The following is a 21,718-nucleotide window of genomic DNA, read 5'->3' as shown; positions in this document are numbered from 1 at the left end:
CTTCTGGTGATAGTCAATTGTCAGTGAAAAAAAATATCATAATAAATAAATAAACAATACAGTGTTAATCAGCATTCAAACTCATGCATAGACAATAGATGCATAATAAGATAAATAGTGATAATAAAAGTAAAGGGATTTCTAAAAACAGTCTAGAGTTATCCTGCTAGGAAAATCCAGGTGGGGATTGAGAATTCATCATTATCTTGGTTATCCTATTCAAGAATTCATAGTCTCATATTATCCTGGTCATGAATTCATGGTCATAGACTATCTTGTTTGAGTATTCATAACCCTCTACAATCCTGTTCATGGAATCCTGTTTGTGAATTCATGGGTACTACAACCCTACTCGTGAGTTCACTAGTACTTCCAATCCTGTTAATTAATGTAATATAATTCTGTTGTTATATCTATATATAGAAAGAAAATTTTGGAGCTTGCAAGGACATTTTATTATGCGCAAGGACTCTTTGCTATTGTGTGTTTTCTACAGCCTGACTAAAGGACATTATAATTATGCTCAGGACTGTTCATGGACTCTCAGCATTTCATCCCTGTCTTTGGGGACCATCATCGAGGCCGACTCATGTTAATTAAGGAGGTTTGTGGTGTCCCTATACTGGACTTGGTCCCGTACCTTTGTCGTAAGTCCCCACAGTCAGAGTTCCTCCATGCTGGTGGAGCTTTCCTGATAGGTTAACCCCTTGTAACCTCATAGTGCTATTTTAAAGTGTATACATTTAATATATTTTATTATAATGTAACTTATGTACAGGACCTTTGGTCTCGTGATTTATGGAGAATTGTGTTATGCTAAGGTTCAAGGATCTTTAGGTCATGTGATGTAACCATAATGCCTTGGTTTAGAACTGACAGGTCTGGGAACCAATAAACTTTGATCCTGCCCCTTCAGTATATAAGGGCGCTGTATCCAATAATCTTTCTCTTTCCCTTGGGATCTCAGAGAAAGCAGATATGTGATCACAGCTACAAGACAAGCTAGGCCTGAAGCCTTCCCCTTCAGCACATTCTAAACCGTGAGTTAATCCGACTCAAATCTCACCAATCCTACGTGACTACTGAACCTAAACATACCCCTAAATTCAGTGGAACAGCGTACAGCAAAAATCAAAGCTTATTTTACCTCAAAGTCCCAGTCAACCCGTGAGGAGCCTAAGTCCCGGTCCTCTTGCAAAAGACTGTTTGTTATCATCATCTGCATAAAATCTGCAGTAAAGTTATTTCCAGTTTATTACTACTTCTGCTGTGGACAATCCTTTATTCCTCCCTATCGTTCTTGGGATGGGTGGTGGTAGGACATTTATATATCTAGAGGAAGCCCGCACCCTGGCGTCACGACAATCAAGGGTTAATGCTACCCCCTGCAACACTACTCTGCAACACCCCTGTTCACCCTACATCCCGCCCAAGCTCACCACACATGTTTTTATGACAGTAACATTTTACAAGAATGGGAAATTTAACTTCACTAACAATAAAAGATGTATGTCTATTTGAATTCACATTGTGTTTTCTATCTCTCTTTTTTGTTTTGTTTTTACTTGGTCAGCACTCTGCTCCTCCCCCTCAGCCCAGCACTTATATAAATTAGCAGGAAGCTGCATAGGGCCCCTTTCTTTCTGTCAGCCTCCCAGTCTCTGACTGGGAGCACATGGTAAGTAAACTTTTACACCTGTTCACACTGGTGTGGTGCTGTGCGGCGTCCATTGTTGCCCCGGCGCCGTGTCTGTGGGTAGGCGCGGCCCTGGGACTAGTTTGAATGGCATTGGGGCTGCTCTGCCAGCGGGTTGTTCCACCTGTGGGCACTGGTGTTGCAGCAGTGGTGGTCGCTGCTCAGTGCTACGCCATTTTATGCTAGGGATGTTAGGGAACTGGTACTTACAGGCGGCCGTGACGTGGCTAGCGGGCTTGCACTTCATAATCATGTCACATGTGGGTGTTTTTTTTTTTTGTGTTTATGTCAGAACCGCTGTAAAGATCAGCCACCTCTGTGCAAATCACCTCAAATGGTGCACTCTCACTCCTGAGCCTTGTTGTGCGCCCGCAGAGCATTTTTTTTTAATTACCTTTCACCTTTTGTGAAAATAAAAAGTATGGGGCAACACAAGTTAGTGTTAAAAATTTCAAATTTTTACAATAACATGCTGGAGTAGACCCCAACTTTACCTTTTCATAAGGGGTAAAAGCCTCCCAAAATTTGTTAGGCAATTTCTCCCGAGTACGGAAATGCCCCATATGCACCCTAAACTGTTGCCTTGAAATACAACAGGACTCCAAAGTGAGAGAGCACCATGCATATTTGAGGCCTAAATTAGGGATTTGCATGGGGTGGACATAGGGGTATTCTACACCAGTGATTCCCAAACAGGGTGCCTCCAGCTGTTGCAAAACTCCCAGCATGCCTGGACAGTCAATGGCTGTACTGGGAGTTGTTGTTTTGCAACAGCTGGAGGCTCCGTTTTGGAAACAGTGCCGTACCTGATGTTTTTCATTTTTATTGGGGGAGGGGGGGAACTGTGTAGGGGTATGTGCATATGTAGTGTTTTAGTCTTTATTTTGTGTTAGCGTAGTGTAGTGTTTTTAGGGTACAGTCACAGGGGCGGGGGCTGACAGTGAGTTTCCCACTGGGAGTTTGAGCTGCAGCAGAAAATTTGCTGCATCTCAAACTTGCAGTGAGAAACTTGCTGTAAACCCCTGCCCATGTGAATGTACCCTGTACATTGACATGGGGGGGGGCGGCAAACCTTCAGCTTTTGCAAAACAAAAAAATCCTAGCATGTCCTTTGGCTGTCCGTGCATGCTGGGGGTTGTAGTTATGCAACAGCTGGAGGCACACTGGTTGCAAAACAGTGAGAGTTTGTTACTTAACTCAGAGTTTCCCAAACCTTGTGCCTCCACCTGTGGCAAAACTCCAACTCCCAGCATGCATGGTCTGTCAGTGCATGCTGGGAGTTATAGTTTTGCAACAGCTGGAGGCACACGGGTTGGGAAACACTGAGTTAGGAAGCAGACAATGTTTCCACACCAGTGTGCCTCCAGTTGTTGCAAAACTACAACTCCCAGTATGTCCAGACAGCCAAAGGGCATGCTGGGAGTTGTAGTTTTGCAACATCTGAAGGGCCAGATGTTACAGAACTACAACTCCCAGAATGCCTGGACTGTCTGGGCATGCTGAGAGTTGTAGTTTTGCAACATCTGGAACAGCACAGATTGGAGACCACTGCACGGTGATCTCCAAACTATGGCCCTCATGATGTTGCAAAACTACAACTCCCAGCATGCCTGGACAGCCAAAGGCTGTCTGGGCATGTTTGGAGCTGTAGTTTTGAAACTCCTAGAAGCAGCAGTGAAGATCACTTTACAGCAATCTTTACTGCTGCCTCTAATGCCAACGCCATCTCCACTTGCCTTCCGCTGCTGCCTCTTACACTTCTGCCTGCCGCCGATCCCCGGTTCCCACTGCTGCGCCAGTCCCAGGTATGTGCCACAGCCACCCCTACAGCTCTCGGGATCCTCTTCCCCCACTCTGCCTGACTTCTAGAGGCGGGAAGAGCGGGGGAAATGAACTTTAACCCCCCAGTCAGCTGAGACACTGTGATTGGTCCACAAGGACCAATCACAGTGATCGCTGACCAGGACCATCAACAGATGGTCCTGGGGGGCTTGCAGAAGTTGTCTCCTGCTGGTAACAGCTGGACTTCTGCAAGTTAACCTGTGAGATGCCGCACATCGCCGGGTTAACTGAATAACTTATATAAACGTCATGATGCGCAAACTACCAGCATAACATGACATTCATATAAGTAATTTTGCAGGAAGGGGTTAATAAATGTTGTGAATTCGAGTAGAATACAGACATAGCGCACATCTACAATCTTGTATAATGATCTGATTGCTTCTCAGCATAATATCAAAAACTAACAGGTTGTTAGTATACATTTTTGATCAAAAAGTACAAGCCCACTCGCCACGTCAAGGCCACCTATTCAGAGTGGGTCCCTAACGTCCCTAGCATAAAATGGCGCAGCAGCGGGCGGCGACCACCACCGCTGCGATACCAATGCCCACAGGGGGGAACGACCCACCGGCAGAGCAGCCCCAATGCCTCTCAAACCAGTCTATGGGCCGCACCCCCCCGCAGACACGGACACCACACAGCACCACACCAGTGTGAACAAGGTGTAATGGCTCACTTACCATGCTCTCCCAGTCAGACTGGGAGGCTGCTAGGAAAGAAATGGCCCTTATGTAGCTAATTACTACTTATATAGGGTTGGGCTGAGGGGGTGGGGAAGAGTGCAGCACATGTTCAAAAAAAAAAAAAAAAAGAGGGGATAGAAATCACAGTGTGAATTCGGGTAGAAAACAGACATGGTGCACATCTACAATCTTGTATAATGATCTGATTGCTTCTCAGCATAATACAGTGGTCCCTCAACATATGATATTAATTGGTTCCAGGAGAACCATCATATGTTGAAACCATCATATGTCGAGTACATATGTCTATGTAAAAATGTTAATTGGTTCTGGGGCCTCGGAACCATTGTATGTTGAATACATATCTCTATGGGAAACTGCTAATTGGTTCTGGGATGACCATTGTTTGTGGAGTGTATGGGGAGTGTTTAACAAACCAGGGTGCCTCCAGCTGTTGCACAACTACAACTCCCAGCATGCATGTACAGCCATTGACTGTCTGGGCATACTGGGAGTTATAGTTTGGCAACAGCTGGAGGCACACTGATAGGGAAACATTGATGTATGGGGTGTATTGTGTGTCTATGTATTGTATGTGATGTGTGACATTGCATACAGTACTGTACAGTTCTTTAAATACCTTCAGGGGGGGACAGAATGTCCTCCATTACGATCCTGCCGACTACAGCTCTATAGGAAAGGAAGGGGAGGGCAGCCAGCAGCTCATTGGATGCCTGCAGCAAGATGCTGCAGGCTATTGGCTATGGCTGCACTGGGGGGTGGGGCTTACACGGAGCTCACAGTGGAAGCCTGTATGAGTTAGCAGGACAGCATGTGAGTAACAGGAGGCAGAACGGGGCACACGGGGCACATTAAACAACTATCTGTCAGTTGCTGAAGTTGTCAGCGCTGTCAGATAGCAGTTTATGCGATGGCCCCGACACACAGCAGCATCATATGTCGATGCTGCCTTCAACATACGATGGGCTCTGAGAGGCCATCATATGTTGAAATGATCATATGTCGGGGCCATCATAAGTCGGGGGATCACTGTATCAAAAACTAACAGGTTGTTAGTATACATTTTTGATCAAAAAGTACAAGCCCACTCGCCACGTCAAGGCCACCTATTTAGAGTGGGTCCCTAACGTCCCTAGCATAAAACCCCCCAACCCTTGTGCCTCCACCTGTGGCAAAACTCCAACTCCCAGCATGCATGTTCTGTCAGTGCATGCTGGGAGTTATAGTTTTGCAACAGCTGGAGGCACACGGGCTGGGAAACACTGAGTTAGGAAGCAGACAATGTTTCCCAACCAGTGTGTCTCCAGTTGTTGAAAAACTACAACTCCCAGTATACCCAGACAGCCAAAGGGCATGCTGGGAGTTGTAGTTTTGCAACAAATGGAGTAGAACAGTTTGGAGATCACTGTGTAGTGGTGTCCAAACTGTACCCCTCCAGATGTTGCAAAACTTCAACTCCAAGCATGTCCAGACTGCCCAGGCATGCTGGGAATTGTAGTTTGGCAACATCTGAAGGGCCAGATGTTACAGAACTACAACTCCCAGAATGCCTGGACTGTCTGGGCATGCTGAGAGTTGTAGTTTTGCAACATCTGGAAGAGCACAGATTGGAGACCACTGCACGGTGATCTCCAAACTATGGCCCTCATGATGTTGCAAAACTACAACTCCCAGCATGCCTGGACAGCCAAAGGCTGTCTGGGCATGTTTGGAGCTGTAGTTTTGAAACTCCTAGAAGCAGCAGTGAAGATCACTTTACAGCAATCTTTACTGCTGCCTCTAATGCCAACGCCATCTCCACTTGCCTTCCGCTGCTGCCTCTTACACTTCTGCCTGCCGCCGATCCCCGGTTCCCACTGCTGCGCCAGTCCCAGGTATGTGCCACAGCCACCCCTACAGCTCTCGGGATCCTCTTCCCCCACTCTGCCTGACTTCTAGAGGCGGGAAGAGCGGGGGAAATTAGCTTTAACCCCCCAGTCAGCTGAGACACTGTGATTGGTCCACAAGGACCAATCACAGTGATCGCTGACCAGGACCATCAACAGATGGTCCTGGGGGGCTTGCAGAAGTTGTCTCCTGCTGGTAACAGCTGGACTTCTGCAAGTTAACCTGTGAGATGCCGCACATCGCCGGGTTAACTGAATAACTTATATAAACGTCATGATGCGCAAACTACCAGCATAACATGACGTTCATATAAGTAATTTTGCAGGAAGGGGTTAATAAATGTTGCTGAGAAGCCTTAGATCATTGTGCATGTTGTGGATGTGCGACCATGTCTGTTTTCTCTATTTGAATTCACATTAGGGGAGATTTATCAAAACCTGTGCAAAGGAAAAGTTGCCCAGTTGCCCATAGCAACCAATCAGATTGCTTGTTTCATTTTGCAGAGGCCCTGTTAAAAATGAAAGAAGCAAGATGATTGGTTGCTATGGGCAACTGGACAACTTTTCCTCTGCACATGTTTTGATAAATCTCTCCCATTGTGTTTTCTCTCCCCCTCTTTTTTTTTTTTACTTGGTCAGCACTCTGCTCCTCCCCCTCAGCCCAGGCCTATATAAATTAGCAGGAAGCTGCATAGGGCCCCTTTCTTTCTGGCAGCCTCCCAGTCTATGACTGGTAGCACATGGGAAGTGAACTTTTACACCTGTTTATACTGGTGTGGTGCTGTGCGGCATCCATTTCTGCCATGGCGCTGTGTCTGTGGAGAGGCGCTGCCCCGGGACTGGTTTGAGTGGCATTGGGGCTGCTCTGACAGTGGCTCATTCCCCCTGTGGTCACTGGTGTTAGGGCGGTGGTGGCCGCCGCTCAGTGCTACGCCATTTTATGCTAGGGATCCACTACTTACAGGTGGCCGTGACATGGCTAGTGGGCTTGCACTTCATGATCATAAAGTACACTAAGGACTGACGACCTGTTAGTTTAATAAATGTTGCTGAGAAGCATTAGATCATTGTGCATGTTGTGGATGTGCGACCGTGTCTGTTTTGTCTATTGAATTAACATTCACTGAAAGACTCATTTAAGTGGTACTGTCATTATAAAAAATTTTACATGTCATGCAGACATGTGAGAAATTTTTACCGGTCGGGGTCTTAGTGCTGAGAACCCCGACAGCTAAATACAGACGAGTGACGCAGCATGCTTTACTTCTCGACTCTGTAGTCATTGCAGAAGAAGGCCTTTATTATAGTCTATGAAGCCGATCACTTGCAACATGACTGACTTTAGCTGCCAGTGTGTTAACCTCCTGCGCGGTAATCCCGAGCGTGACTCGGGGGTTAATTTTCCCTGCCAGGATCGGTAACCCTGAGTCACGCTCGGGGTAGAATTGCAGAGTTCCCGGCCGGGCTGCACGATATATATCGCAAAAGCAATGCGATATAGCCATGCGGCCCCCGGGAAAACATGCGATTATCTGCTCGGGTCGGCTCCTGTTGCGGGGGCCGGCCAGAGCAGGTAAAGAAAAATACTAAAAGTCAGTGTTTCCCTACCAGGGGGCCTCCAGCTGTTGCAAAACTACAACTCTCAGCATGCCCGAACAGCCAAAGGCTGTCTGGGCATGCTGGGAGTCGTAGTTTCACTGGTCTATTGCATTGAAAGGATCACGGGTGTGTTTCAATGGGGGAGGTGGCTTATGTGTGGGAGGGAGGAAAGTGACCTCACACTTACAAACATGGAATCATGGGATTTGTAGTTTAAGGGAACGAACTCCAACAGGAAATAGCCAGTTCACAAAAAGATAGCCCCTGTGTTACGGTTGACTTAAAGCATAGCCACTTAGCTCCAAGACAAGCACGTGTCCTTCCTAAGCATGTCCATTACTGTCTGGCACATACGTACTAAAATCACCTTAAATCACTATAAAGTTGCTATAGGTGTAGTAAAGTGTAAATCCTTTTATCCCTTTATGCATTGCCTGTGCAAATTAAAGGTATAGCACCCATGCAGTGCAAGTGTATGGGAGGGGGCATAACGGGACCCGGTGGACTGGCAACGCTCAGTGCAGCTCCCACAGGCGGGTGCTGCATGCGAGATTACGGGGGTCCCCAGCGGCGGGACCCCTGCGATCAGACATCTTATCCCCTATTTGATAGGGGAGAAGATGTCTTAGGGCCGTAGTACCCCTTTATGGGACATATGTTTTTTTTGTAATGTATTGCATTTTCTCATATTGACAGAAATTTTGATAACTGGAAAATGTAAATAAAGCTCTCTCTCCCTCCCTCTCTCTCTCTCTCTCTCTCTCTCTCTATATATATACGTATGCAAAAGTATAGTGTTACAGCATAAAACCTTTTACATTGTAAGTTCTCTAAGCAATAGAAGGTCAGCTCCATTACAAGATCCATTTACCACCATTTTTTTTTCAACCCACCAATAAAGAAGAAAAGGTTAACCTTTCCCAAGTAATGATTATACAGTGATATAGAATTGCATTCCTCCTTCCGGTAAAAATACATAATTACACAATGAAAATATTTTTTTGTGATATTATGATTTATATTTTGGATTACTAACTCTTCATTGGACAAGAAATAAATTAAATTTCATTGGTGACTTTCCTTGTCATTAAAAAATTTGCCATTTATACTTTTTATACATTTATAATAAATAAATAAAACAAGGGTAGACAATTTTCTATGTTACATAATATTATATAACTGTATAATAGTCATACAGTAACAGTTATAACAATCATACAGTTACCATATTATGCCACTATACAAGGAAAATACATAATCACCATACATATTGCCATCATACTGTTACTGACCAAATTCAGCATACTTAGACCAACTTGATCAAGATACAAGGGAAAAATAATGCCGCCAAACAACGATCACATATCACTACCACATAATGACTGAATAATAAATTGTTACCATTGTTAGCCAAGTTGGTGGCTGGAGGTCCCCTTGCCCGTCTTCTGCCGTCATCATGGGGTCTTCCTCTCTGGTCTGACTTTAAGCAGACCAGAGAAGAAGAATGCAGGTAACACTGATCAGTGCTATGCATATACTGATCAATCTAAAGTTTTATCTGGGGACTAAAAAAAAGTATAAAAAAAAAGTTATAATAAAAGTGAATAAGCCCCTCCCCCCAAAAAATGTAATTCCCCTCTTTTCCCATATAAGAAAAAAATAAATTAAAAAATCAACATATTTGGTTGCCACATGCAGAAATGTCCGATATATTAAAATATTATGTTAAAGGGGTGTTCCGGGGAACTTAAGAAAAATAAAAATGCCTCAAAGCCACCACAATACCTGTTCTACGTCAACTGGAGTTATCCATGTGATTTTACCAACTCCCGGACTACAACTTCCAGCAGTCAGTGTGGCTCTGTGTAATGGCTGCCAGCCAATAGCTTTTACTATGTGCATGCTGTGTTGTTGTAAGTGAGCAGCACATACTGTACATGTCTTTTCTTTCAAACTATCCCTCCTCAGTAATAAATCATGCTCTGAATGGCAGCATTCAGTGATTAGATCTACAGCAGGCATAGAGCAGCTTTATGTGCTGAGTTGTGACTGAGAATCTTCACAGGAGACTCTGTGCTGTTTCTCTGCTGACAAGATCCTCACACAGGGAAGGGAGGGAGAGGGGAGGTGTGGCTGTGAACCAGACCCCTAAACAGAACAGAAATCACGTGGTCTTTGTCTTCCAGGAGGTTAGGGGCTACTCTCAATGAGGGCTTTGCACGAAGACAGGGTGGATCTGATAATTACGTCTTTCTCTCACTTCCTGCATGTATGTGAAAGCTGAAAGAAGGTATCTGCTCTATATAGCTAATGAATGATATTTAGACAAACAAATAGGTTAATAAGAGGGAAAGGCTGGGCTATGGTTTTAGTTCCCCAGAGTACCCTTTTAATGATCCCATATGGTAAATGGTGTAAACAAAAAAAAAAAAAAAAAAAAAAATATATATATATATATATATATATATATATATATTGAGATCATATCACATACCAGAAAAAAAATAATAAAAAGTTATCAAAAAGTCACATATACACAAAAGTCGTACCGATGAAAACTAAAGATCACTGTGCTAAAAATGAACCCTCATATAGCCCCGTATCCAGAAAAATAAAAAGTTATAGGGGTCAGAATAGGATAATCTTAAACGTACTCATTTTTTTAAAGTTTTTTTTAGCAGTACAATAATAGAAAAGTGTGTAAAGTCCTATTGACTCACAGAATAAAGGGAACATGTCAGTTTTACTATAAAGTGCACTGCGTACAAACAAAACAGAACTCCGTCTGTTAACCTCTTGGGGACGCAGGGCATATGGTATATTTACTTCCTGCGCCGGCCCCCGCGATATGAAGCGGGGTCGCGCTGCGACCCCGCATCACATCGCATCAGTCACGGCGCTCATCAACGGCCGGGACCCGTGGCTAATACCACACATCGCCGATCGCGGCAATGTGCGGGATTAACCCTTTAAAAGCGGCGATCAAAGCTGACCGCCGCTTCTAAAGTGAAAGTGAAACTATCCCGGCTAGTCATTTCACCGCGGCGTCCTGAACAGCTTACAGGACCCCGGGAGGGCCCTTACCTGCCTCCTTGGTGTCCGACGAATGACTGCTCCGTGCCTGAGATCCAGACAGGAGCAGTCAAGCGCCGATAACACTGATCACAGGCATGTTAATATACGCCAGTGATCAGCATGAGAGATCAGTGTGTGCAGTGTTATAAGTCCCTATGGGACCTATAACACTGCAAAAAAAAAAAGTTAAAAAAAAGTGTTAATAAAGGTCATTTAACCCCTTCCCTAATAAAAGTTTGAATCACCCCCCTTTTCCCATAAAAAAAATTAAACAGTGTAAATAAAAAAACAAAAAAACATATGTGGTATCGCCGCGTGCGTAAATGTCCGAACTATAAAAATATATCATTAATTAAACCGCACGGTCAATAGCGTACACGCAAAAAAAATCCAAATTACAAAAAAGTGTATTTTTGGTCACTTTTTATACCATTAAAAAATGAATAAAAAATGATCAAAAAGTCCGATCAAAACAAAAATCATACCGATAAAAACTTCAGATCACGGCACAAAAAATGAGCCCTCATACCGCCGTCTACATGGAAAAATAAAAAAGTTATAGGGGTCAGAAAATGACATTTTTAAACGTATACATTTTCCTGCATGTAGTTATGATTTTTTCCAGAAGTACGACAAAATCAAACCTATATGAGTAGGGGATCATTTTAACCGTATGGACCTACAGAATAAAGATAAGGTGTCATTTTTACCGAAATATGCACTGCGTAGAAACGGAAGCCCCCAAAATTACAAAATGGGTTTTTTTCTTCGATTTTGTCGCACAATGATTTTTTTCCCATTTCGCCGTGAGTTTTTGGGTAAAGTGACTAATTTCACTGCAAAGTAGAATTGGTGACACAAAAATAAGCCATAATATGGATTTTTAGGTGGAAAATTGAAAGGGTTATGATTTTTAAAAGGTAAGGAGGAAAAAACGAAAGTGCAAAAACTGAAAAACCCTGAGTCCTTAAGGGGTTAAGGACCTAGGGCGTACCTGTACGCCCGTGGGAATTCCAGTGCCCGGGGACATCATCGAGGCGATCATCGGCGATCAATTCAGACCAGCGATTTGTGGCCATTTCGGGTCATACGGGTCTCTGGTGACCCGGAAAATAAGGGGGATCGGGGCTGTCCGACACAGCCCCGGTCCCCCTGAAGGGATAGGAGTGAGGTGGTAGGGGTGCCAATACTCCTATCCCTGCGATTGATCGGTCAGAAGCGACCAACCAATCGCAGAATGGGGCAGGGGGGGATAAAGTTCAGCTCCCCCGCTCTGCCCACCCATGGGTGTCTGGGCATAGCGGGGGAACGGGGAAGCTCACCCCATCAAGGTCCAGGTGGCGGCAACAATGACGGGATCCGGCAGCGGCGATCCTGATGTCATATCGACGGCGGCGCAGAACTTCAGCGGCTGCGATCTGGGTAAGTGGCAGATCTAGCAAAACTACAAATCCCAGCATGCCCAGACAGCAAATGACTGTGTGGGCATGCTGGGATTTGTAGTTTTGCAACATCTGGAGGGCCACAGTTTGGAGATCACTATGCAGTGCTCTCTAAACTATGGCCCTTCAGATGTTGCAAAACTATAACTCCCAGCATCCCCACACAGTCATTTGCTGTCTTGGCATACTGGGATTTGTAGTTTTGCAACAACTGGAGGGCCACAGTTTTGAGATCACTGTGCAGTGGTCTCTAAACTGTGGCCCTTCAGATGTTGCATAGCTACAACTCCAAGCATGCACGGTCTTTCACTGCATGCTGGGAGTTGTAGTTTTGCCACAGCTGGAGGCACACTGGTGAGGAAACACAGTGTTAGGTAACAGAACCTAATTCAGTGTTTCCCCACCAGTGTGCCTCCAGCTGTTGCAAAACTACAACTCCCAGCATTCTCTGACAGACCATGCATGCTGGGAGTTGTAGTTTTGTAACAGCTGGAGGCACACTGGCAGGGAAGCACTGAGTTTGTCTGCTACCTAACTTGGTGTTTCCTCACCAGTGTGCCTCCAGCTGTGATGCATGGTCTGTCTATGCTGAGAGTTATAGTTTTGCAGTTCTGTGCACCAGCTTTTGCAAAACAACAACTCCCAGCATTGCCGGACAGCCATTGAGTGGAGGCACCCTGTTTGGGAAACACTGCTGTAGGGTATTTGTGGTGGCAGAGGCAATTGTAAGGCTTGCATCTGGGTCCACCCCTGTGCAAATCCCTAATCCAGGCCTTAAATGCACATGGTGCTCTCTCACTTCAGAGAGAACAGTTTAGGGCCACATATGGGGTATTTCTGTACTCAGGAGAACTTGTGTTACAAATTTTGGGGGACTTTTTCTCCTTTTACCCCTTATGAAAAGGTAAAGTTGGGGTCTACACCAGACTGTTAGTGTAAACAAATAAAACATTTTACCCTGACATGCTGGTGTTGCCCCATACTTTTCATTTTCACAAGAGATAAAACTAAAAAAATACCCCCAAAATTTGTAACGCAATTTCTCCTGAGTACGGAAATACCCCATGAGTGGGTGTAAAGTGATCTGCGAAAGCACAACAAGGCTCAGGAGTGAGAGCGCACCATGTACATTTGAGGCCTAAATTGGTGATTTGCACAGAGGTGGCTGATAGTTGCAACGGTTCTGACATAAACACCCCCCAAAAAAAAAAAATTCACATGTGACCCAATTTTGAAAACAACGCGTTTCTAGCTCGGACTGAGCTCTTTATCAAGACAGGCATGCCCAGTCCCAGCTAGAAATGTGTTGAAAGTGCTTTTTATACCAACTTTTTATGTCTTTCCTGACGGAATAAAGATAACTTTTTATTGGGAGAAGCGCCTGGCTTTGGAGAAAATTTCTTCCTTTTTAATTGTCTATTTTACAAGTGCATTTACAAAGCCCCCATGGTGCCAGAACAGTGGACCCCCCTACATGTGACCCCATTTTGGAAACTACACCCCTCATGTAATGTATTAAGGGGTGCAGTGAGCATTTACGCCCCACAGGTGTCTGACAGATTTTTGGAACAGTGGTCCATGAAAATTTTTATTTTTCATTTGCACAGCCCACTGTTCCAAAGATCTGTCAAATGCCAGTGTGGTGTAAATACTCACTGCACCCCTTATTAAATTCGGTGAGGGGTGTAGTTTCGGAAATAGGGTCACATGTGGGGGGGGGGGGGGTCCACTGTTCTGGCAGAGGGGGAAAGAAACGCAAGAGGAACAAAAACAGGGACCAAAAGGAAAACAGTAACTTGGAGAACAAAGACAACAACACAGTTATCAACCTGGCCAATATTCCTCTAGACGAGTCTGGGGGCTCTGTAAACGCATATGGCCCCCGACTTCTATTCCAACCAAATCTCTCTCCAAAAGCTGCAAATCTGTCAAACATCTGTGAGGTGGTAAAGCTCACTATACCCGTTGTTACATTCCTTGAGGGATGTAGTTTCCCAAATAGTATGCCACGTGTTTTTTTTAATTTTTATTATTTGCTGTTCTGGCACCATGGGGTGGTCCATTTGGGGGTCCATTTTCTCCTATTATGCCTTGTGAAAATGAAAAATTTGGAGTAACACCATCATTTTAGTGTTAAAAATCACATTTTTCATTTTCACGTCCAACTTCAAAACAAAGTCGTCAAACACCTGTGTTTAGGTGTTAAGGTTCACCATAACTCTTGTTACCTTCCTTGAGGGGTGTCGTTTCCCAAATAGTGTGCCATGTGTTTTTTTTTTTTTTTTTTTGCTGTTCTGGCACTATGGGGGCTTCCTAAATGCAACATGGCCCCCAAAAACCATTACAGCAAAATTTGCCCTCCAAAATCCCACAGTTGCTCTTTCCCTCTTGAGCAATGTTTACGTCAACATATGAGGTATTTCCTTACTTGAGAGAAATTGGGCTACAAATTTTGTGGGACTTTTTCTCCTTATAACCCTTGTTAAAATGAAAAAAAAAATTGGGCTACATGAACATGTTAGTGTAAAAAATGGAGATTTTTTTTTCCTCCACTTTGCTGCTGTTCCTGTGAAACACCTAAGGGGTTAACAAACTTTCTGAATGTCATTTTGAATATTTTGAGGGGTGCAGTTTATATAATGGGGTTATTTATGGGGTATTTCTCACAGAAAGGCCCCTCAAATCCACTTCAAACTTAACTGGTCCTTGAAAAATTCAGATTTTGAATTTTTCGCAAACATTTCGAAAATTGCTGCTATACTTTGAAGCCCTCTAATGAAATGGAAATTTTGGGATTTTTCACAAAGAAAGGATGCAAGTAACGACAGAAATTTACCACTATGTTAAAGTAGAATATGTCGGGAAAAAACATTCTCGGAATCAGGATGAAAGTTAAAAGCATCCCAGAGTTATTAATGCATAAAGTGACAGTGGTCAGAATTCCAAAAAAGGGCATGGTCATTAAGGTGAAAATGGGCTGTGTCCCTAAGGGGTTAAGAATCCAGCTTGTGTCAGTCATCTGCTGTCATCTCCTGTCAAGTATCACCAGTCAGTGTAAAGTCCTGAGCCAAGTCAGTCAAGATCAGTGTTTCCCAACCTTTTTCGGGTCGGGGCACACCTCGGAAATTTTTTTTTCCACAGGGCACCGCTACCGAGGTTGACGAGCAAGAAAAAAAAATAAAAAAGGAAAAACGGTAAAAAATGCAATGTTTTAAGTGCTGCTTTATACAGTAACTCACCAATGACGTATTCTCTAATTTGCATCATTGCCTTCTCTTCTCCATCTGGTCCGGGCCATCATTACGATTTCTTCCACACAGAATTCTTTACCGTTAAACCTGCAAAACAAACCTATTAGGCGCCGAACTTTTTTTTCTTTTTTTTTACATGGGTGACAGAGGGGTGTAGGAGGGGTGTAGAGGGGTGGACATGGGTACCAGAGGGGTTTAGAGGGGTGTAGAGGAGTGTACAGAGGGGTGTAGAGGAGTGCACAGAGGGGTGTAGAGGAGCGTACATGGGTGACAGAGGGGTGCAGAAGAGCGTACATGGGTGACAGGGGTGTAGAAGAGTGCACATGGGTGACAGAGGGGTGTAGAGGAGCGTACATGGGTGACAGGGGTGTAGAGGAGCGTACATGGGTGACAGGGGTATAGAGGAGCGTACATGGGTGAGAGGGGTGTAGAGGAGCGCACATGGGGGACAGGGGTGTAGAGGAGCGTACATGGGTGACAGGGGTGTAGAGGAGCGTACATGGGTGACAGGGGTATAGAGGAGCGTACATGGGTGACAGGGGTATAGAGGAGCGTACATGGGTGACAGGGGTGTAGAGGGGCGTACATGGGTGACAGGGGTGTAGAGGAGCGTACATGGGTGACAGGGGTGTAGAGGAGCGTATATAGGTGACAGGGGTATAGAGGAGCGTACATGGGTGACAGGGGTAAAGAGGAGCGTACAGAGGGGTTTAGAGGAGTGTACATGAGTGACAGAGGGGTATAGAGGAGTGTACACGGGTGACAGATGGGTGTACATGGGTGACAGAGGGGTGTAGAGGAGTGTACATAGGTGACAGATGGGTGTACATGGGTGACAGAGGGGTATAGAGGAGTGTACATGGGTGACAGAGGGGTGTAGAGGAGTGTACATTGGTGACAGAGGGGTGTAGATGAGTGTACATGGGTGACAGAAGGGTAGAGAGGAGTGTACATGGGTGACAGAGGGGTGTTGAGGAGTGTACATGGGTGACAGAGGAGTGTTGAGGAGTGTACTTGGGTGACAGAGGGGTGTAGAGGAGTGTACATGGGTGATACAGGGGTGTAGAGGAGTGTACATGGGTGACAGAGGGGTATAGAGGAGTGTACATGGGTGACAGATGGGTGTACATGGGTGACAGAGGGGTGTAGAGGAGTGTACATGGGTGACAGATGGGTGTACATGGGTGACAGGAGTGTAGAAGAGTGTACAAAGGGGTGTAGAGGAGTGTACATGGGTGACAGAGGGGTATAGAGGAGTGTACATGGGTGACAGAGGGATGTAGAGGAGTGTACATGGGTGACAGAGGGGTAGAGAGGAGTGTACATGGCTGACAGAGGGGTGTTAAGGAATGTACATGGGTGACAGAGGGTTGTTGAGGAGTGTACTTGGGTGACAGAGGGGTGTAGAGGAGTGTACATGGGTGACAGAGGGGTGTAGAGAAGTGTACATGGGTGACAGATGGGTGTACATGGGTGACAGAGGGGTGTAGAGGAGTGTACATGGGTGACAGATGGGTGTACATGGGTGACAGGGGTGTAGAGGAGTGTACAGAGGGGTGTAGAGGAGTGTACATGGGTGACAGAGGGGTAGAGAGGAGTGTACATGGGTGACAGAGGGGTGTTGAGGAGTGTACATGGGTGACAGATGGGTGTACATGGGTGACAGAGGGGTGTAGAGGAGTGTACATGGGTGACAGATGGGTGTACATGGGTGACAGAGGGGTGTAGAGGAGTGTACATGGGTGACAGAGGGGTATAGAGGAGTGTACATGGGTGACAGATGGGTGTACATGGGTGACAGAGGGGTGCAGAGGACTGTACATGGGTGACAGAGGGGTACAGAGGAGTGTACATGGGTGACAGAGGGCTGTAGAGGAGTGTATATGTGTGACAGAGGGGTATAGAGGAGTGTACATGGGTGAAAGATGGGTGACAGAGGGGTGTAGAGGAGTGTACATGGGTGACAGAGGGGTATAGAGGAGTGTACATGGGTGACAGAGGGGTGTGGAGGAGTGTACATGTGTGACAGATGGGTGTACATGGGTGACAAAGGGGTGTAGAGAAGTGTACATGGGTGACAGAGGGGTGTAGAGAAGTGTACATGGATGACAGAGGGTTGTAGAGGAGTGTACAGAGGGGTGTAGGGAGGTGTACAAGGGTGATAGATGGGTGTAGAAGAGTGAACATGGGTGACGGGGGCATAGAGGTGACAGAGGGGTGGACATGGGTGACAGGAGGGTGGACAGGGGAGACAGGGGGTCAGAGGGGTGGACAAGGGGGTAAAAGAGGGACAGGAGTGACAGAGAGGGGTGGACTGGGGTGACAAAGGGACAGATGGGTGAACAGGAGGGTGGACATGGGTGACAGAGTAGACTACGGGGGTAGAAAGGGGGGTAAACATGAGTGACAGAGATGGACAGGGGAGTGGACAAGGCAGACATGGATGACAGGAGGGTGGATATGGGTGAGGGGGGGGGGTTGGACATGGGTGACGGGGATGATAGGTGGGGGGACATGTGTGAGTGCAGGTGGACATGAGTGATGGGGGGGTGGACATGGGTGACAGGAAGGCGAACATGGGTGACATGGGTGACAGGGGGGGTTGACATGGGTGACAGGGAAGGGTGGACATGAGTGACAGGGAGGGTGGACATGGGTGACAGGGAGGGTGGACATGGGTGACAGGGAGGGTGGACATGGGTGACAGGGGGGTTGGACATGGGTGACAGGGAAGGGTGGACATGAGTGACAGGGAGGGTGGACATGAGTGACAGGGAAGGGTGGACATGAGTGACAGGGAGGGTGGACATGGGTGACAGGGAGGGTGGACATGGGATACAGGGAAGGGTGGACATGAGTGACAGGGAAGGGTGGACATGAGTGACAGGGAGGGTGGACGTGGGTGACAGGGAGGGTGGACATGGGTGACAGGGAGGGTGGACATGGGTGACAGGGAAGGGTGGACATGAGTGACAGGGAAGGGTGGACATGGGTGACAGGGGGGGTGGACATGGGTGACACGGGGGGTGGACATGGGTGACGGGGGGTGGACATGGGTGACAGGGGGGTGCACATGGGTGACAGGGGGGTGGACATGGCTAACGGGGGGGTGGACATGGTTGACAGGGGGTGGAAATGGGTGACAGAGGGGTGAATAGGGGGTGGACATGAGTGACAAGGATGTGGTCAGAGGGGTGGACAATGGAGGGTGTACATGGGTGACAGGGATGGGCAGGGGTGACAGAGGGTTGGATGGGGGGTGGACATGGATGACAGGAGAGTGGACATGGGAGACAGGGGGTCAGAGGGGTGGACAAGGGGGTAAAAGAGGGACAGGAGTGACAGAGGGGTGGACTGGGGTGACAAAGGGACAAATGGGTGAACAGGAGGGTGGACATGGGTGACAGGGTAGACTACGGGGGTAGACGGGGGGGTAAACATGAGTGACAGGGATGGACAGGGGAGTGGACAAGGCAGACATGGATGACAGGAGGGTGGACATGGGTGAGAGGGGGGTGGACATGGGTGACGGGGATGATAGGTGGGGGAACATGTGTGAGAGGGGGTGGACATGAGTGACGGGGGGGTGGACATGGGTGACAGGAAGGTGAACATGGGTGACGGGGGGGTTTTGGACATGAGTGACAGGGAGGGTGGACATGGGTGACAGGGAGGGTGGACATGGGTGACAGGGGAGGGTGGACATGGGTGACAGGGGAGGGTGGACATTGGTGACAGGGAGGGTGGACATGGGTGACAGGGGGGGTGGACATGGGTGACGGGGGGTGGACATGGGTGACGGGGGGGGTGGACATGGGTGACGGGGCGGTGGACATGGGTGACAGGGGGGGTGGACATGGGTGACAGGGGGGGTGGACATGGGTGACAGAGGTGTGGACATGGGTGACAGGGAGGCAGGGAGGGTGGACATGGATGACAGGGGGAGGGTGGACATGGGTGACAGGGAGGGTGGACATGGGTGACAGGGGGGGTGGACATGGGTGACAGGGGGTCAGAGGGGTGGACAAGGGGGCAAAAGAGGGACAGGAGTGACTGAGTGGGGTGGACTGGGGTGACAAAGGGACAGATGGGTGAACAGGAGGGTGGACATGGGTGGCAGGGTAGACTACGGGGGTAGACGGGGGGGGGGTAAACATGAGTGACAGGGATGGACAGGGGAGTGGACAAGGCAGACATGGATGACAGGAGGGTGGACATGGGTGACGGGGATGATAGGTGGGGGGACATGTGTGACAGGGGGGGGGCATGGGTGACAGGAAGGTGAACATGGGTGACATGGGTGACAAGGGGTGTGGACATGGGTGACAGGGAAGGGTAGACATGAGTGACAGGGAGGGTGGACATGGGTGACAGGGAGGGTGGACATGGGTGACAGGGAGGGTTGACATGGGTGACTGGGGGGGTGGACATGGGTGACAGGGGGGACTGGCAGGGTGGACATGGGTGACAGGGGGGGTGGACATGGGTGATAGGGGGGGTGGACATGGGTGACAAGGGGGGTGGACATGGGTGACAGGGAGGGTTGACATGGGTGACTGGGGGTGGACATGGGTGACTGGGGAGGTGGACATGGGTGACATGGGGGGGGGGGTGGACATGGGTGACAGGGAGGGTGGACATGGGTGACATAGTTACATAGTTAGTACGGTCGAAAAAAGACATATGTCCCTCAAGTTCAACCAGGGAATTGAAGGGTAGGGCTGTGGCACGATATTGGGGAAGGGATGGGATTTTATATTTCTTCATAAGCATTAATGTTATTTTGTTCCAGGAATGTATCTAATCCTGTTTTAAAGCTGTAAATTTTTCCTGCTGTGACCAGTTCCTGAGGTAGACTGTTCCATAAGTTCACAGTTCTCATGGTAAAGAAGGCGTGTCGCCCCTTGAGACTAAACTTTTTCTTCTCCAGACGGAGGGAGTGCCCCCTCGTCCTTTGGGGGGGTTTAACCTGGAACAGTCTTTCTCCATATTTTTTGTATGGGCCATTAATATACTTACCGTATTTATCGGGGTATACCACGCACCGGCCTATAACACGCACCCTCATTTTACCAAGGATATTTGGGTAAAAAAAGGTTTTTACCCAAATATCCATGGTAAAATGAGGGTGCGTGTGTGCGCGTGTATTCCCCGATACATCCACAGGAAAGGCAGGGGGAGAGAGGCCGTTGCTGCCGGCTTCTCTCCCCCTGTCTTTCCTGGGGTCTAGAGCCGTGCTGCCGGCCCTTCTCTCCCCCTGGCTATCGGCGCCGCTGCCCGTTCTGTCCCCCTGACTATCGGTACCGGCGCCCCATTGCCGGCGCCGATAGTCAGGGGGAGAGAAGCGGCGCCGACAGCCAGGGGGAGAGAAGGGGCAGCGGCACCCATTGCCGGCGCCGCTGCCCCGTTGCCTCCCCCATCACCGGTGGCATAATTACCTGGGTCGGGTCCGCGCTGCTGCATGCCTCCGGCGTGCGTCCCCTGCGTCGTTGCTATGCACGGCGCGGCGCACTGACATCATGCGCCGCGCCGTGCAGCGCATAGCAACGACGAAGGGGACGCACGCCGGAGGCCTGCAGCAGCACGGACCCTACCCAGGTAATTATGCCACCGGGGATGGGGGGAGGCAACGGGGCAGCCGGTACCGATAGTCAGGGGGACAGAACGGGCAGCGGCGCCGATAGCCAGGGGGTGAGAAGGGCCGGCAGCAGGGCTCTAGACCCCAGGAAAGGCAGGGGGAGAGAAGCAGGCAGCGACGGCCTCTCTCCCCCTGCCTTTCCTGGGGTGTATCGGCATATAACACGCACATAGACTTTAGGATAAAAATTTTAGCCTAAAAAGTGCGTGTTATACACCGATAAATACGGTATATACGTTTATCATATCCCCCCTTAAACGTCTCTTCTCAAGACTAAACAATTGTAACTCCTTTAATCGCTCCTCATAGCTAAGATGTTCCATGCCCCATATTAGTTTAGTCGCACGTCTCTGCACCCTTTCCAGCTCCACAGTGTCCCTTTTATGTACAGGCGAACAAAACTGAACAGCATATTCCAGGTGAGGCCGTACCAATGCTTTATAAAGGGGGAGTATTATGTCCCTGTCCCTTGAGTCCATGCCTCTTTTTATACATGACAATATCCTGCCGGCTTTGGAAGCAGCAGCCTGACATTGCATGCTATTCTGTAGTCTGTGATCTACAAGTACACCCAGATCCTTC

General features: G+C 47.7%; 1 protein-coding gene across 5 annotated transcripts in view; it reads left to right on the top strand.

Annotated features, from left to right (window-relative positions):
* Window positions 1-5,040: 5,040 nt before the first annotated feature.
* LOC130362687 (heme-binding protein 1-like) overlaps window positions 5,041-21,718 on the top strand; it is a 36,115-nt gene continuing 19,437 nt past the window's right edge. For 2 of the 5 annotated variants that reach the window (XM_056567581.1, XM_056567583.1), the window contains exon 1: window positions 5,990-6,119. The gene's annotated coding sequence lies outside the window, so the exon portion shown is untranslated. Of the gene's footprint in view, window positions 5,059-5,989; window positions 6,120-21,718 lie in introns of those variants that run through there. The other 3 variants (XM_056567585.1, XM_056567582.1, XM_056567584.1) reach the window with 3 other exon arrangements.

Source organism: Hyla sarda, chromosome 3 (genome assembly GCF_029499605.1).
Source record: "Hyla sarda isolate aHylSar1 chromosome 3, aHylSar1.hap1, whole genome shotgun sequence".
Classification (NCBI taxonomy): Eukaryota; Metazoa; Chordata; class Amphibia; order Anura; family Hylidae; genus Hyla; species Hyla sarda.
This window is presented reverse-complemented; position numbering and strand designations above follow the sequence as displayed.